General features: G+C 39.9%; 1 protein-coding gene across 1 annotated transcript in view; it reads left to right on the plus strand.

Annotated features, from left to right (window-relative positions):
• Positions 1-309: 309 nt before the first annotated feature.
• Positions 310-16,668, plus strand: part of LOC128699918 (uncharacterized) — a 321,982-nt gene continuing 305,623 nt past the window's right edge. Inside the window, exon 1 of the mRNA XM_070102480.1 lies at positions 310-342. The gene's annotated coding sequence lies outside the window, so the exon portion shown is untranslated. The remainder of the gene's footprint in view (positions 343-16,668) is intronic.

Genomic DNA, 16,668 nt, shown 5'->3' on the forward strand with positions numbered 1-16,668 from the left:
AGAGATAGTCTGCCTGCTTATTCGATTTTCTTGTCATTAAGCAATACCATTGTAAACATGTACCTACACTTTATTCTCAAATTCTGTGACTCCCATTTTTCTCTGAATTAGTTGTGTTATTTTTCAGATTTTTTGTTGTTTTTAGATTATAAAACTATTTCTGCGTATACAGCCTCTCCTCGCTTAGTCTTAGTGATGTACATGTTTACCAACGACTTGGACTTATGACAAGCTCTCTGACCAGTAGCATACCTAAATAATGTATATTAGAGCTGATTTCTTCTACTCTTCTGTTTACAGTGGAACCTCAAAAATCGAACTGCTCCCAACACAACCAATTATGTAAGTGTATTTTTGTAAGTGCTTTCATAAGTGTATTTTTGAGGGTCTGAAATGGACTAATCTAATTTACATTATTCCTGATGGGAATAAATTCATTAGGTAAAGGCACTCGAACAGCCCTCTGGACTGAAGAAAGTTCGATATTTGAGGTTCCACTGTATTACAGTATACAGTACGGCACACTATAAATAATTTAAAAAAATATACTAAAAATGTTATCAATGGTGCAAATGTGAGATTGAAACAATATCAAAGATGGTTGACACAAACCCACTACTATTACAGTATGCTCCTTGCTTAGCGACAAATTTGTTTACTGACTTGGTCTTAGAAACGGAGCTCCGTCGTTAAGTGAGGAGAGATGGAAGTTGCTGCTTTGAGAATTTGAGATCATGAACTGAATGACATCTAATGTAAAAAAAATGGTACAGTACCTATAACTTTACTAGACAATAACCCAAATTATTTTTTCGAGTTCTTGAACTGACTCCAACACGAGTTCTTGAACTAAATGGCATCTAATGCAAAAAGTAGCACATATAATGTTATCTAATAAAAAAAAAAAGTAGTGCCTATGAACTTACTAGTCTCTAGCTCAAAATAATTTTTTCTTACAATCATGTTCAAGATATACTCTTATAGTCTTAAGTTAGGCTTTAAGCTTCCCAAAATACTCTTCATAACAACGGGCTTTTAACTTCCACTCCAGTATAAACATTGTATAAACATTGTATAAACATTGTATAAACATTGTATAAACATTGTATAAACATTGTATAAATGTATAAACATTGTATAAATGTATAAACATTGTATAAACATTGTATAAACATTGTATAAATGTATAAACGTATAAACATTGTATAAACATTGTATAAACATTGTATAAACATTGTATAAACATTGTATAAACATTGTATAATGTTGAAATACACTAGTATTTGTATTAGTACAAGTTTCATCTTAACACTGACAACCTCATTTTTACATCATCATCATCATCATCATCATCATCATCATCATCATCATCATCATCATCATCATCATCATCATCATCATCATCATCATCATCATCATCATCATCATCATCATCATCATCATCATCATCATCATCATCATCATCATCATCATCATCATCATCATCATCATCATCATCATCATCATCATCATCATCATCATCATCATCATCATCATCATCATCATCATCATCATCATCATCATCATCATCATCATCATCATCATCATCATCATCTCTTTCTAGTTGTAGCTACACTGAGAGTAAAAGGTAGATGGGATACAAGGAGAATAGAAGCATCAGGGAAGAGAGAGGTGAAGGTTTATAAACTAAAAGAGGAGGCAGTTAGGGTAAGATATAAACAGCTATTGGAGGATAGATGGGCTAATGAGAGCATAGGCAATGGGGTCGAAGAGGTATGGGGTAGGTTTAAAAATGTAGTGTTAGAGTGTTCAGCAGAAGTTTGTGGTTACAAGATAGTGGGTGCAGGAGGGAAGAGGAGCGATTGGTGGAATGATGATGTAAAGAGAGTAGTAAGGGAGAAAAAGTTAGCATATGAGAGGTTTTTACAAAGTAGAAGTGATGCAAGGAGAGAAGAGTATATAGAGAAAAAGAGAGAGGTTAAGAGAGTGGTGGAGCAATGTAAAAAGAGAGCAAATGAGAGAGTGGGTGAGATGTTATCAACAAATTTTGTTGAAAATAAGAAAAAGTTTTGGAGTGAGATTAACAAGTTAAGAAAGCCTAGAGAACAAATGGATTTGTCAGTTAAAAATAGGAGAGGAGAGTTAGAGGTATTGGGAAGATGGAAGGAATATTTTGAGGAATTGTTAAATGTTGATGAAGATAGGGAAGCTGTAATTTTGTGTATAGGACAAGGAGGAATAACATCTTGTAGGAGTGAGGAAGAGCCAGTTGTGAGTGTGGGGGAAGTTCGTGAGGCAGTAGGTAAAATGAAAGGGGGTAAGGCAGCTGGGATTGATGGGATAAAGATAGAAATGTTAAAAGCAGTTGGGGATATAGTTTTGGAGTGGTTGGTGCAATTATTTAATAAATGTATGGAAGAGGGTAAGGTACCTAGGGATTGGCAGAGAGCATGCATAGTTCCTTTGTATAAAGGCAAAGGGGATAAAAGAGAGTGCAAAAATTATAGGGGGATAAGTCTGCTGAGTATACCTGGTAAAGTGTATGGTAGAGTTATTATTGAAAGAATTAAGAGTAAGACGGAGAATAGGATAGCAGATGAACAAGGAGGCTTTAGGAAAGGTAGGGGGTGTGTGGACCAGGTGTTTACAGTGAAACATATAAGTGAACAGTATTTAGATAAGGCTAAAGAGGTCTTTGTGGCATTTATGGATTTGGAAAAGGCGTATGACAGGGTGGATAGGGGGGCAGTGTGGCAGATGTTGCAAGTGTATGGTGTAGGAGGTAGGTTACTGAAAGCAGTGAAGAGTTTTTACGAGGATAGTGAGGCTCAAGTTAGAGTATGTAGGAAAGAGGGAAATTATTTCCCAGTAAAAGTAGGCCTTAGACAAGGATGTGTGATGTCACCGTGGTTGTTTAATATATTTATAGATGGGGTTGTAAGAGAAGTAAATGCGAGGGTCTTGACAAGAGGCGTGGAATTAAAAGATAAAGAATCACACACAAAGTGGGAGTTGTCACAGCTGCTCTTTGCTGATGACACTGTGCTCTTGGGAGATTCTGAAGAGAAGTTGCAGAGATTGGTGGATGAATTTGGTAGGGTGTGCAAAAGAAGAAAATTAAAGGTGAATACAGGAAAGAGTAAGGTTATGAGGATAACAAAAAGATTAGGTGATGAAAGATTGAATATCAGATTGGAGGGAGAGTGTATGGAGGAGGTGAATGTATTCAGATACAGTGGACCCCCGGTTAACGATTTTAATCCGTGCAAGAGGGGTAATTGTTATGCGAAATAATCGTTATGTGAATGAATTTTCCCCATAAGAAATAATGGAAATAAAATTAATCCGTGCAAGACACCCAAAAGTATGAAAAAAAAATTTTTTTACCACATGAAATGTTAATTTTAATACACACAAACTGAAAAAGGCATGCACACTTACATGACACTTACTTTTATTGAAGATCTGGTGATGATTGATGGGATGGGAGGAGGGGAGAGCATTATCTTCTTACTGTTTAGAAGGGGAATCCCCTTCCATTAGGACTTGAGGTAGCAAGTCCTTTTCTGGGGTTACTTCCCTTCTTCTTTTAATGCCACTAGGGCCAGCTTCAGAGTCACTGGACTTCTTTCGCACAAGATATCTGTCCATAGTGGCCTGTACCTCTCGTTCCTTTATGACTTGCCTAAAGTGTTTCACAACATTGTCAGTGTAATAATCACCAGCACGGCTTGCAATAGCTGTGTGAGGGTGATTTTCATCCATGAAGGTTTGCACTTCAAGCCACTTTGCACAGATTTCCTTAATCTTTGTAGTAGGCAACTTCTTCAATTTCTCTCTCCCCTCCTCTGAACCAGTTTCCCCAGGTCTGGCCTCTTGCTCTTGAAGTTGATCTATCAGCTCATCAGTGGTTAGTTCTTCATTGTCCTCCTCCACCAACTCTTCCACATCCTCCCCACTAACCTCCAACCCCAAGGACTTTCCCAATGCCACAATGGATTCCTCAACTGGCATAATCATCTCAGGGTTAGCCTCAAACCCTTCAAAATCCCTTTTGTCTACACATTCTGGCCACAGTTTCTTCCAAGCAGAGTTCAAGGTCCTCTTAGTCACTTCCTCCCAAGCCTTACCTATAAGGTTTACACAATTGAGGATATTAAAGTGATCTCTCCAAAACTCTCTTAGAGTCAGTTGAGTTTCTGAGGTCACTACAAAGCACCTTTCAAACAGAGCTTTTGTGTACAGTTTCTTGAAGTTGGAAATAACCTGCTGGTCCATGGGCTGCAGGAGAGGAGTGGTATTAGGAGGCAAAAACTTCACCTTAATGAAGCTCATGTCCCCATAAAGTCGCTCTGCCACGTCTGTAGGATGACCAGGGGCATTGTCTAACACCAGGAGGCACTTAAGTTCTAATTTCTTTTCAGTTAGGTAATCTTTCACATTGGGGGCAAATGCATGGTGTAACCAGTTATAGAAAAATTCCCTAGTGACCCATGCCTTACTGTTTGCCCTCCACAGCACACACAAATTATCCTTGAGGACATTCTTTTGCCTGAACGCTCTGGGAGTTTCAGAGTGATACACTAATAAAGGCTTCACTTTGCAATCACCAGTAGCATTGGCACACATGAGAAGAGTAAGCCTGTCTTTCATAGGCTTATGTCCTGGGAGTGCCTTTTCCTCCTGAGTAATGTAGGTCCTGCTTGGCATTTTCTTCCAGAACAGGCCTGTTTCATCACAATTAAACACTTGTTCAGGTTTCAGTCCTTCAGTTTCTATGTACTCCTTGAATTCCTGCACATATTTTTCAGCCGCTTTGTGGTCCGAACTGGCAGCCTCACCATGCCTTATCACACTATGGATGCCACTACGCTTCTTAAATCTCTCAAACCAACCTTTGCTGGCCTTAAATTCACTCACATCATCACTAGTTGCAGGCATTTTTTTAATTAAATCCTCATGCAACTTCCTAGCCTTTTCACATATGATCGCTTGAGAGACGCTATCTCCTGCTATCTGTTTTTCATTTATCCACACCAATAAGAGTCTCTCAACATCTTCCATCACTTGCGATCTTTGTTTCGAAAACACAGTTAAACCTTTGGCAAGAACAGCTTCCTTGATTGTCTTTCTGGTGCCCACAATAGTAGCGATGGTTGATTGGGGTTTCTTGTACAGCTTGACTAGGTCGGCTATACACACTCCACTTTCATACTTATCAATGATCTCTTTCTTCATTTCTATAGTAATTCTCACCCTTATTGGTGTAGGGTTGGCACTAGAAGCTTTCTTGGGGCCCATGGTCACTTATTTTCCAGAAACAGCACCGAAAACACTGTAATAATACGAAATATTCCGAGTGTATGCTTGGATGTTACCGCGGAGGCTGGCTGGTAAACAATGGCACGGGCGGCACATGTGAGGCTGGCTGAGGGCGCACATTGGATGCGTCTCGGACGAAAATCGGTGAGCGGGTTTTTAATCGGTATGCGCGGCAAAAATTTTGTGATTAAAGTAAGCGGTATGCGAAATAATCGCTATGTGATGCCATCGTTATGCGGGGGTCCACTGTATTTGGGAGTGGACGTGTCAGCGGATGGGTCTATGAAAGATGAGGTGAATCATAGAATTGATGAGGGAAAAAGAGTGAGTAGTGTACTTAGGAGTCTGTGGAGACAAAGAACTTTGTCCTTGGAGGCAAAGAGGGGAATGTATGAGAGTATAGTTTTACCAACGCTCTTATATGGGTGTGAAGCATGGGTGATGAATGTTGCAGCGAGGAGAAGGCTGGAGGCAGTGGAGATGTCATGTCTGAGGGCAATGTGTGGTGTGAATATAACGCAGAGAATTCATAATTTGGAAGTTAGGAGGAGGTGCGGGATTACCAAAACTGTTGTCCAGAGGGCTGAGGAAGGGTTGTTGAGGTGGTTCAGACATGTAGAGAGAATGGAGCGAAACAGAATGACTTCAAGAGTGTATCAGTCTGTAGTGGAAGGAAGGCGGGGTAGGGGTCGGCCTAGGAAAGGTTGGAGAGAGGGGGTAAAGGAGGTTTTGTGTGCGAGGGGCTTGGACTTCCAGCAGGTATGCGTGAGCGTGTTTGATAGGAGTGAATGGAGACAAATGGTTTTTAATACTTGACGTGCTGTTGGAGTGTGAGCAAAGTAACATTTATGAAGGGATTCAGGGAAACCGGCAGGCCGGACTTGAGTCCTGGAGATGGGAAGTACAGTGCCTGCACTCTGAAGGAGGGGTGTTAATGTTGCAGTTTAAAAACTGTAGTGTAAAGCACCCTTCTGGCAAGACAGTGATGGAGTGAATGATGGTGAAAGTTTTTCTTTTTCGGGCCACCCTGCCTTGGTAGGAATCGGCCAGTGTGATAATAAAAATATAAAATATTATTTGGACATGGCACATAGTTGTACAAAAGAAATACAGTGGTCCCTCGCTTTTCGTAGTTCTCGGGAATCATAGATTTCGGAAATCATAGGGATATTTTCATATGAACATGGGCTTGTTAATCATAGGTTGACTCGCGAATAGTAGTTTGTCTGGGGCGCGTACGCACGGTGTGAGCAGGGGAGGCCTCCCTACCCAGCCAGTCTGGCATTGTTTACCAGTGAGCGAAGGTCCCCCCACGTGCTCCTACGAAATATTTCATAATATTCCACTCATTTTAGTGCTTGCAAGTACTAAATAAGCTACCATGGCTCCAAAGAAAGCTCCTAGTGCCAAGCCTGTGGTAAAGAAGGTGAGAAATATGATTGAATTTAAGAACAGCAACAGATCGCAGCTCAGAATCTTGCTGCAGAGGAGGAGGAAGAGAGATGGAAGAAGGTGCCTTCTTCAGAAATTAAAGAGATTTTTGCTATGTGGGGTAAGATGGAAAGCTTTATGGAGAAACATCACCCTGACAAGGTTGTTGCAAGCCATGTTGGCAACATGTACAGTGACAAAGTCTTGGGCTCTATTAGGAAAGTGTTAACCCTTTGACTGTGGCAGTCGTATATATACGTCATGGGAGATACAGTGTTTGACGTATCTATAGGCATAAATTCTAGCGGCTTCAAATCAACCAGGAGAAGGCTGGTAGGCCCACATGTGAGAGAATGGGTCTCCATGGTCAGTGTACACCATATAAACAAAAATCGGGGAGCCAGTGGTGCATTGTGGGAATGCCATTTCAGTCGTCCTTTTTCAGCATGTCTAGCAGTAAGAAATATGTGACTCCCCAGCAAATCTGGGACTCTTCTCTTCCCAAGTGATGCTCTAAGGCAGATGGAAGTGTCATGATTTGGAGGAGTTAGAGACCAAAAGCAATGGAGGAGGAGGAGGAAGAGGAGGAGGAGGAGGAAGAAGAGGAGGAGGAGGAAGAAGAGGAGGAGGAGGAAGAAAAGGAGGAGGAGGAGGAAGACGAGGAGGAGGAAGGAAGGAAGGAGGAAGAGGAAGGAAGGAGGAGGAAGGAGGGAGGAGGAGGAGGAAGGAGGGAGGAGGAGGAAGGAGGGAGGAGGAGGAAGGAGGAGGGAGGAGGAGGAAGGAGGAGGAGGAGGAAGAAGAAGAAGAAGAGGAAGAGGAGGAAGAAGAGGAATAATAATAATAATAATAATATATAATAATATGTTCCCTTGAAGCATGGAAAACAGTTCACCCCATGACAGTGACAAGATAAGGGGAGATAACATCTGATAAGAGCTGACCTTTGATGAGCGTAAACGAGGGTGGAGGGAGGGGGCAGCTGTCTATCTGTCTAGCTCTCTGTCTCAGAGCCAGGAGGAGGAGAAGGAGGAGGATGAGGAGAAGGAGAAGGAGAAGAAGAAGGAGGAGGAGAAGAAGGAGAAGAAGAAGGAGAAGAAGGAGGAGGAGAAGAAGAAGGAGAAGGAGAAGGAGGAGAAGAAGAAGGAGAAGGAGAAGGAGGAGAAGAAGAAAGAGAAGAAGAAAGAGAAGAAGAAGAAGACGAACAAACATTTGTCTGTCTGTCTATTTGTCTGTCTGCCAAGCTCCCTGTCTATCCATCTAGCTCTGTCTCAGAGAGCCACAAAACTGTGTCATCATCACGTTTACTCACATCTTCAAGCAGAGTATAACACTTTGTCTGGATTTTTTGGGTTATCCTAGGTAATTTACACTATGTATACTTGTATTTATGTGTACCTGTGAGACAGAGATAGGCAGAGAGAAAGAGATTATTATTATTATAATCAAAAAAAAGCGCTAAGCCAAGAGAGAAAGAGAGAGACAGATTGAAAGAGATGGAATGAGAGAGAAAGATAATTAGATAGAATGGAGGGGAAGCAGCATCCGACCCCATTGTTTTGACAGGTGGTAGGGGAAGTGAGTAATGAGACAATATGTCATTTTGACAGCTGCGGACTTCTGACTCAAAACAATTATAAGCCACACACTCGCACACAAGACAAGCTTGCTGAAGGGTGATAATAGGAGTTTTATGAAAGTATCTAGTGACTATATATGTGTATATATATTATAGAAACCAGAAGCAAGAAGGGAAGGCAGGAATGAAGGAAGGACTAAATGAAAGGAAGGAAAAAACTAAGGAAGGACAGATGAAGGAATATAGGAAGAGAGGTGGAATGCCCTCCAGGTAGCCTCCAGGTAGGAAAGGAATGAAGGAAATTAGGAAGGAAGAAATGATGACACACGACCATTTACCTAGGATAACTACATAACACAACTGCTCAGATGAGGTGTTTTGTCTTTGCACATAAAAAAAACTTCCACAAAAATGCACACACACTGGTTTTATGTGTGAGAGTGTAAAACACCACTGTGTATGACACCATGTTTTATGTGTGAGAGTGTAAAACACCACTGTGTATGACACCATGTTTTATGTGTGAGAGTGTAAAACACCACTGTGTATGACACCATGTTTTATGTGTGAGAGTGTAAAACACCACTGTGTATGACACCATGTTTTATGTGTGAGAGTGTAAAACACCACTGTGTATGACACCATGTTTTATGTGTGAGAGTGTAAAACACCACTGTGTATGACACCATGTTTTATGTGTGAGAGTGTAAAACACCACTGTGTATGACACCATGTTTCAAAGAGTTCCACAAGCTGCAGAACTTCTAGGAATATGTCCAGTGACTGTATATTGGTATATATATTATAGAACAATAGTAATAAAATTTTTTTTACATAAGAACATAAGAAAGGAGGAATGCTGCAGGAGGCCTGCTGGCCCATACTAGGCAGGTTCTTTACAATTCATCCCACTAACAAAACATTTGACCAACCCAATTTTCAATGCTACCCAAGAAATAAGCTCTGATGTGCAAGTCCCACTCAAATCCAACCCCTCCCACTCATGTACTTATCCAACCTAGATTTGAAACTACCCAAAGTCCTAGCCTCAATAACCCAACTAGGTAGACTGTTCCACTCATCAACTACCCTATTTCCAAACCAATACTTTCCTATGTCCTTTCTAAATCTAAACTTATCTAATTTAAATCCATTACTGTGGGTTCTCTCTTGGAGAGACATCCTCAAGACCTTATTAATATCCCCTTTATTAATACCTATCTTCCACTTACACACTTCGATCAGGTCTCCCCTCATTCTTCGTCTAACAAGTGAATGTATTGTTTGTTTTTGTAAACAAGTTTTGTAAACAATATATTGATAATTATGTTTGTGTGCTTATTGTGTTGTATACAACGAGTGTATATATGTACATTGCACCTTACTTTGGTCTCACAGGCCACGTAAGTTATGTGAAAAAATAAAATAGTGAAAAAAAACAACAAACCTTCAAATACAAGTAAACCAAAGTTTACCGGTGAGCGGCAGTCGCCGCTGTTGCTATACGCGGCTCATTTTCTGCAAACTTCATGCCTCTATATCTCGGTAAGTACTGATGGGAAATTTTTTTGGGGGGACTAAAACAATCAGAAAAATAATCATAACATTTTCATAAGAAAAAATAATTTTTTGTTTTTTGAATATTTTGCGACACCAGGAGACACTTCAGGATTGGGCCTTTCGACAGTCAAAGGGTTAAAGAGACGCCAGAAACAGAGCTCTCTCCACAGTTATTTTGCGAGACAGGACTCCATTGACTCTCAAGGTAGTCCTAGTGGCATTAAGAAACAGAGAAGAGAAGCAACCCCAGAAAAGCAATTGGTACCTGAGGTGTTGATGGAAGGGGATTCCCCTTCCAAACTGTAAACAATCCAATCTCTCTCCTCCTCCAGTCTCCCATACACTAAGAAGAATCTCCAATAAAGGTAAGTGTTATGCTGTTAATGTTTCATTCATCATTTCCCATTGTATTGTTTATGCAATACATCTATATTTCCTGTAAAAAATGTTTTTGTTTTAGTACTTCTGGGTGTCAGGAACGGATTAATTGTATTTACATTATTTCTTATGGGGAAAATTGATTCGCAAATCATAGATTTCAATAATAGTAGCAACTCCAGGAACGGATTAACTACGAAAAACGAGGGACCATTGTATAGTGGTTCAGTGTACATGCCAAAAGCCCCTTGTATGCAGAGCATTATGGGCAGGCTTAAAATTAACTTATTAACTAAGCAATGATATATTCAGTGGTAAAAGTTACAGTAAACAAATTACAACATGAGGTACAAATGAGTATTTCAAATAAGAAGCTTTATAGTTGTACAAATTTGTATCACAATTTATAATATAATCCGGTCAAATTGAATAAAATCAATGATTTGTAGTGCAGAAACAGGTCATATGGTCATTTGATGAGTTACTGTACATTCAAGAGAATGGAGTATTCTATTAGATAATGTAATTACAAAAAAAATCATAATTTGATAGGGTCACAGGTTATACATTTATGAGATACAGTTAATCAGTATTTATTTACTTGTGGGTGAGTAAGTGGTTTTTAAGAAGAGTCTTGAATTGATAAACAGACAGCATTTTTTTTATATTCACAGGTAATAAATTCCAGATTTTTGGGCCTTTTATGTGCATTGCGTTTTTACATAGCGTGAGATGGACACGAGGAACATCAAAGAGTGATCTGTGCCTTGTGTTATGGTCATGTGTTCTGTTGAGGTTGGTAAGGAGAAGTTTGAGGGGAGGGTTTATATCCGAGTTAAGTGTTCTATGTATGTAGTAGGTGCAGTAATAAGTATGGATGTTTTGTATGGTGAGTAGGTTTAGTGTTTTGAATATTGGTGGAGTATGCTGCCTGTAGTGGGAATTTGTTATTCTAACTGAAGCCTTTTGTTGGGTAATTAATGGTCTGAGATGGTTTATTGTTGTTGAGCCCCATGCACAAATTCCATAGGTGAGATAGGGGTAAATGAGTGAGTGATATAGGGCGAGGAAGGCTGACTGTGGAACATAGTACAGTATGTATCAATTGATCAACAAACAAAGAGAGATAGTAGAGGGCAACGAGTAACTAGCTCTCTAAAGGTTTACCATACAAATAGTAGGAGTCTAAGAAATAAGATAGATGAGCTTAAATTACTTGCAAGTGTAGGTAATATAGATATTATTGGTATAACAGAGACCTGGTTCAACCTGAAAGATAGAGAAATGCCTTCTGAATGCAACATACAAGGTTATAAACTATTCCACACTGATAGGGTCAACAGGAAGGGTGGCGGAGTGGTGATGTATGTCAGAGAAAATTTAAATTGTTGTCTTAGACATGATATAAGATTAGAAACATCGAACACAGAATCAGTTTGGCTACAGTTTCTCGAGGGACGTGACAAATTAAATTTGGGTGCGATTTATAGGCCCCCAAACCTTGATAGGGAGTGCAGCAAGCTGTCATGGGACGAAATTCATAAGGCAACTAGATATGAAAATGTTGTGATACTGTGAGATTTTAACTTTAGACAAATTGATTGGAACAATATGACTGGAAATCTTGAGTCTAGTGACTTTCTTGATACGGTTCAGGATTGCTTTTTAGAACAGGTTGTGACAGAACCAACTAGAGGAAACAATCTGCTTGACTTGGTTCTTGCCAACAAAGATTCACTAATTAATAATCTTGAGGTTAATGATGAGCTTGGGGAAAGTGATCACAAATCACTTAGTTTCAATATATCATGGAATTAAACCATACCCTGGCCGGGATTGAACCCGCGGTCAGAGAGTCTCAAAACTCCAGCCCGTCGCTGAAGTTTTGAGACTCTCTGACCGCGGGTTCAATCCCGGCCGGAGTATGGTTTGTTTGCAATTTTGTCATTACGATTTCGTGATTTATCATGGAATTACCCAGATAACTGCAATCAAATCTCTGTCCCAGATTTTCGCTTGGCCGACTTCATGGGACTGAAAAATTACTTGGGTGGGCTAAATTGGGATGTCCTGACTATGGGTCAGGTAGGTGATCTTGGTTGCCAATATGACGTTTTTCAGAGCATAGTTCTAGCTGCCCAGACAACTTTTGTTCTGAGTAGGGAAATTAGATCTAACAAAAATGATCCCAAATGGATGAACAATAGATTAAAACATCTCATTGATCAAAAGAGAGGCATATGTAGGTGTATCAAAAGAGGGGATGGGCAGTTAAGAAATCAATATATTCAATTAAAGAGAGAAATAAAAAAAGGAATAAGAAAAGCAGAAAGGGATTATGAGGCTAAGGTCGCAAGGGACTCAAAGACTAACCCAAAAGGGTTCTTTCAGGTATACAGAAGTAAGATTAGGGACAAGATTGGCTCACTTAAGAGTAACTCTGGTCAGATCACTGACAGTGATAAGGATATGTGTGAAATTCTAAATACCTACTTCCTCTCAGTTTTCACTCAGGAAAATACTAGCGATATTCCTGAAATAATAGATTACGTAGAACAGGATGATAATAAACTATGTATGATTGCGGTAACTAGTGACATGGTCCTCAGACAAATAGAGAAACTAAAACCTAACAAATCCCCAGGTCCTGATGAACTGTTTGCAAGGGTGTTAAAGGAATGTAAAGAGGAACTTAGCATACCTTTGGCTAATCTTTTTAACATATCACTACAAACTGGCATAGTGCCTGATAAGTGGAAAATGGCAAATGTAATACCTATTTACAAGGCAGGTGACAGGTCCTTGGCTTCGAACTATAGACCAATTAGCCTTACCTCCATAGTGGGAAAATTTATGGAATCAATAATTGCCGAAGCAATTCGTAGCCATCTTGACAGGCACAGATTGATTAATGATTCTCAACACGGTTTTACAAAGGGGCATTCCTGTCTTACAAATTTACTAACTTTTTTCACTAAGGTGTTTGAGGAGGTAGATCATGGTAATGAATATGATATTGTGTTTATGGACTTCAGTAAGGCTTTCGATAGAGTTCCACACCAGAGGCTATTGAGGAAACTTAGGGCACACGGAATAGGAGGAGAAATTTTTTCCTGGGTAGAGGCATGGCTGACAAATAGACAGCAGAGAGTTTGCATAAATGGGGAGAAATCAGAATGGGGGCACGTCACAAGCGGTGTTCCTCAGGGGTCAGTGTTGGGCCCATTGTTGTTCACAATTTACATAAACGACATAGATGAGGGAATAATTAGCGACATAAGCAAATTTGCTGATGACACCAAAATAGGCCGCCCAATTCATTCTAATGAGGATATTAGAGCACTCCAGGATGATTTGAATAGACTGACACAATTCAAATTCAAATTCAAAGTTTATTCTCTATAAAGATTACAATGTTGAATTTACAGAATTTGGTTGTTGTGTGGTTTACATGTAGTTAAATAATGATTACAGAGTGTACCACTAGAACGCCTAGCATGGCTAGGCATTTCGGGCAGACTTAGTTTAATTCTTTATTTTAAAATATTACAAATTATGAGGTAAGTTGGTATTATGGCTAAGTGACTAAATACTAGTTTGTGAGTTTAGCAATGTGAATGCTTTTGTTTTGGCACAGTACATAGTTTCAGTATTGGAGTATCATAGGATTCATTATTTTAAGATTGAGATTAATATTTCTGTTTATGGTCAAATGGGTGAGTGAGTGTAAGTGTGAACCACCAGGTGGTATTCGTGTAGTTAGTTGATGGGGTTTATCAGGGAGATAAGATGTTTTCTAATGGTAGTTTTAAAGGTGATGAATGTGTCTGCAGGTCTAGAGTTCTCAGGTAGGGTGTTCCAGATTTTAGGGCCTTTGACATACATTGAATTTTTGTAAAGGTTTAGTCGGACACGGGGAATGTCGTAGAGATGTTTGTGTCTGGTGTTATGCCTGTGGGTTCTGTCACAACTATCAAGAAAGCGTTTTAGGTCAAGGTTGATATTGGAGTTTAAGGTCCTGTAGATGTAGATTGCACAGTAGTAAGTGTGGATGTACTGAACAGGGAGTAAGTTTAGATCTATGAAGAGTGGGGGGGGGGGGTGTTGCTAGGGATGGGATTTAGTGATTATTCTTACTGCAGCTTTTTGTTGGGTTATTATTGGCTTTAGGTGTGTTGCTGCAGTTGATCCCCAAGCACAAATAGCATAGGTGAGGTATGGATAAATAAGTGAGTGGTATAGTGTGAGAAGGGCATTTTGCGGCACGTAGTATCGTATCTTGGAGAGGATCTCAACTGTTTTGGATACTTTTTTGGTTATGTGTTGGATATGGGTGCTGAAATTCAGGTTGTTGTCAAGGTATAGGCCTAGGAATTTGCCCTCATTATGTCTGGTAATTAGAGTGTTGTCGATCTTAATGTTAATTTGTGCATCTCCTGCTCTGCTACCAAACATAATATAGTAGGTTTTGTCAGTGTTAAGCGTAAGTTTATTGGCTGTCATCCAAGTCGATATTTTGATCAGCTCCTCGTTAACAATGGTGTTGAGGGTGGCAAGATTAGGGTGAGAGATGACATAAGTCGTGTCGTCAGCAAAGAGAATGGGTTTTAGGTGTTGGGATATGTTTGGAAGATCGTTGATGTATACGAGGAAGAGCAGGGGACCAAGGACACTTCCCTGCGGAACTCCAGTATCAAGTGGCCGTGTTGTTGATGCTGTGTCTTTAATGGTAACATACTGATACCTATTAGTAATAGTCGGAGAAGTGGCAGATGCAGTTTAATATTGACAAATGCAAAGTTCTAAATGTTGGACAGTTAAATAACCATGCCACATATAAACTAAATAATGTAGATCTTAATACTACCAGTTGCGAAAAGGATTTAGGAGTTCTGGTTAGCAGTAATCTAAAACCAAGACAGCAGTGCATTAGTGTTCGCAATAAAGCTAACAGAATTCTTGGCTTCATATCTAGAAGTATAAATAATAGAAGTCCTCAGGTTGTTCTTCAACTTTATATATCCTTGATTAGGCCTCATTTAGACTATGCTGCTCAGTTCTGGTTACCGTATTACAGAATGGATATAAATGCTCTGGAAAACGTACAAAGGGGGATGACAAAGATGATCCCTTGTATCAGAAATCTTCCCTATGAGGATAGACTGAGGGCCCTGAATCTGCACTCTCTCGAAAGGTGTAGAATTAGGGGGGATATGATCGAGGTGTATAAATGGAAAACAGGAATAAATAAAGGGGGATTGTAAATAGTGTGCTGAAAATTTCCAGCCAAGACAGGACTCGCAGCAATGGTTTCAAGTTGGAAAAATTCAGATCCAGGAAGGATATAGGAAAGCACTGGTTTGGTAATAGAGTTGTGGATGAGTGGAACAAGCTCCCGAGTACAGTTATTGAGGCTAAAACGTTGTGTAGTTTTAAAAATAGGTTAGATAAATACATGAGTGGGTGTGAGTTGGACCTGACTAACTTGTGCTGCTGGGTCTGGTACAGTGCTCCATCCATGAATGGGGATGACCAGACTGGGTGGGTCATTGGGATAATCCGGGGGGGTCATTGGTCTTATCCAGGGGGGACATGGACCTGCTCCGCATGGGACAGTAGGTCTGTTGCAGTGTTCCTTCTTTCTTATATTCTTATGGTCTTATGGGTGGGTGTGGGTGGGTGTGAAATGAACTTGACTAGCTACTAGGTCTGACGCAGTGCTAATCCCTTTAGTGATGTGCCTGACCTCACTAGGTCAAGGCATTGGCTTAAGCCGGTGGGGAGTATTGGAGCTGCCTCACAAAGACCAGTAGACCTGTTGCAGTGTTCCTTATTTCTTATGATCTTATGTTCTTATGAGGGCAAATATTCATTAGTGGGATGGATTTGTGAAGGACCTGCCTAGTATGGGCCAACAGGCCTGCTGCAGTGTTTCTCTTTTCTTATGTTCTTATTTTCTTATCTTCGATAGTATGCCTACTATCTTGGAGATTTTCTTGGAAATTTGTTGTACATGCGTTTGAAATTTGTTCTCTCACCTGTGGGCCTACCAGCTTTCTCCTGCTTGATTTGAAGCCGCTAGAATTATTGAGTATAAACATGTCCAAAACACTGGCTTATAATACGTATATATACGGCCAAAACAGTCAAAGGGTTAAAGCTCATATATTGGAGTATCTCAGACGAACTTATGACTAGTTTAAGATTTGTTAGGCAGTAACTTTATTCAAAATTTTATGTTTATAGTCATTTGGGTGAGGGTGAGTGTAAATTGGGGGGAATCATAGATATCGAAAGTAGGTCTAGTTTGTTTTTTATGTGTGCAAGATGTAAGAGAACAGGTGGTTTTCGTGTATTAGCTGACTGTGGAGTGTCAGGGAGATAAGATGTTTTTAAAGGTA

The sequence above is a fragment of the Cherax quadricarinatus genome, chromosome 81 (genome assembly GCF_038502225.1).
Source record: "Cherax quadricarinatus isolate ZL_2023a chromosome 81, ASM3850222v1, whole genome shotgun sequence".
NCBI classification, from domain to species: Eukaryota; Metazoa; Arthropoda; class Malacostraca; order Decapoda; family Parastacidae; genus Cherax; species Cherax quadricarinatus.